The following is a 2,576-nucleotide window of genomic DNA, read 5'->3' as shown; positions in this document are numbered from 1 at the left end:
CAAACATATTTTTTAATGATCCTTTATACAATTCAATTTATTGCTGTATGCCTGTGCTCTGCAGACTGTTGGAGCAGATACTGGGTTAAATTCATCATGGTAGAACTACGCATCTTCAAAATATGAGAAATGTGCTGAGAGCTAAATGACTGCCTGTCATGGCTTTAAATCAGGGCTGCCGGTGAATCAGTAAACTGGAGCCACATCTGCAGAAATCCAGCCAACTTTATATCACATCTGCTCTTCTGATTGGTTTGATGGACTGCAGGCTTGTTTGGTCGCAGTCTTTACTTGAAAAACATTTTTATGCTTTAAAAATGCTTTCCAACATTTCAGAAGAACCTTTTCACAGACGCCTTTGGGTTCTAACCTATTTAGTAGGTTTTACACTAAATAAACATTCGCACACAATCAATACGCTGTCTGGACAGACAATGCTAAAGTGTAAAGATGATCACTATGCTAACAACGCAAAGTTCACCAATATGGCAGCTTCAATTAAATTTAATCTGATGGAGATCTGAAAGGACTGAAAAAAAGAAGAATTTAGAGAATGATCAGAATGATGAGAGACTAAATGAAGAGGATTAGTAAAGTTGACCTAATCCCATTCCTCTGTTATCACTGAAAGCTCCCAAACAGAATCAGCATGTCTTTAGTTTTGAGGGTTAAAGACATGACTTGTAAATTTCTACCTGATTTGAATAACACAAAAACACCTGTCAGAAAAAGCAGGAAGCGTTCACTTTCCATTGTCTTAAAAATATTGTTTTGTGCATGTTCTCCCTGAGCATGCATGGGTTCTCTCTGGATACACTGTAAACCCAAATAAGTTGAAAATACTCAAAATCTTTGTTGTAACCGATGACGTGAATGTTTTTCAGCAGAGGAAATAAATATTATGAATTTGAATGAACTTAAAAAATATAACTTCAGTTTACTCAAAACTTTCTTTAAATTACTTTAGTTTTTTGTGTAATAGAAATAACTTTTATTCACTTTACTCAAATATATATATAAAATATTATAGTGCTTTAGCTCACAATATACCTTTAATTTTATTACCTAATTTCTTAAAACAGAAACAGACATCAAATCTCTTTTTTAGTTCACGTTTTTTATTTAAGTTTTAAAACAACCTTTAAGAAAACATTAGGAATAGTGTCGTTAAACCAGTTTAGCCAGAAAAAAAAAGGCTTAACAGTGATGCAGGTCTCTGAAGCGTTATTTAACAGACAGACCCATGTTAATTTTAAAAGAAACTAAGTGGATAGCCCATCCATCTTGTTACCCAAAAAAAAAAAAAAAAAGAAAAGAAACACACAAATTAAACAACAAATCATAAAAACTATGAAAAAAAAAAACACATTGTGGCGGAATCAAAGCTAACACATCCAATTATTCAACTAAAATTAGTCACAAATAGTGCAAATGGTGAGGTTTTTGAAAGGGCATATAAACATCTCATGATTTCTTAAATGACATCTCAAGTGTCCAAACAATGTTGACTTAGAAACAGGCTTCTTGAGTCACACAAGGGACAGGTGAAACATAAATGTGGTGCTTGTGCTCCATCAGTTGCATCAAGTCTGCCTGTGCCAGTATGACAATGTGACAGATGGGTTTTCATTGCATTGAATGACTGAAAAGTGCAAATGCAATTGCTGTAGAGGCACGGCAGTGGGCTGACTCTTGAATACTGACTATGTTGCAAACGATAAGGTGTAAATAACTTTGCCCGGGTATCCAGGGACTTAGAACTTAGTTTGCATCTCCAGTCCATGTTAGGCCTGCAATTAAATAAAATATTTCTTTAATGAGCAAGTGTTTAGGTAAGCATAATAAAGTAGGTGCTGATCTAGAGGTTACAAATAAAAATAAAAGTAATAAATATTATCACTCAAATCACAGCAAATCCTCTGTAATAGCTTGGAGAATCCCAACTATTAATATTACCTTTTTACAACCCAATTAAAGTTTACAGCTGGACTCAATTATTTCACATCTATTAAATATCAACTTCAGTTGCTCGTAAAAATAGTAGAGAATGAGAGACCTGTTTTACAAAAGGAACAATTAATTAAATACCGACTAATGATGTAAAATACTCAATACGTTAATAAGGCCAAACATGTTAATTCTGTTCAGTATAAATAGACTTACATTTGTTATTTTTAATGCAATTAATAATGCAGCTTTGAAAAATATATAAATATATAAAGATACCTTAGATATTGGGGGTGTTGCTCAATAATTGGTTTCCACCCTGGAAGAAATGAGCTGATGAGAGAAATAGAAAATTTATTTAATTATTTCAATTCGTTAAACATTGTGATCCATGTTTACCTTTTAAGTAAAAAAATAAAAGTAAGAAAAAAATTGACTGACCAGATGAAATGCTTTTATCACATCTGTGGGAATGATGATATATGGCCTACAGCAGCTCTCTGTGAAAAAGTTTCATGTTTAATTTACACATAATAACCTCTTACAAACTAAATTCAATGTACATATTTATATTTTTTGGCCATCTTTCACACTGGTTTATCTCCATTTTATTTGGTTAGATTTGTAAA

The sequence above is a fragment of the Cyprinodon variegatus genome, unplaced genomic scaffold (assembly GCF_000732505.1).
Source record: "Cyprinodon variegatus isolate N-32 unplaced genomic scaffold, C_variegatus-1.0 Scaffold2089, whole genome shotgun sequence".
Taxonomy (NCBI): Eukaryota; Metazoa; Chordata; class Actinopteri; order Cyprinodontiformes; family Cyprinodontidae; genus Cyprinodon; species Cyprinodon variegatus.
Note: the sequence above shows the minus strand (reverse complement) of the source record.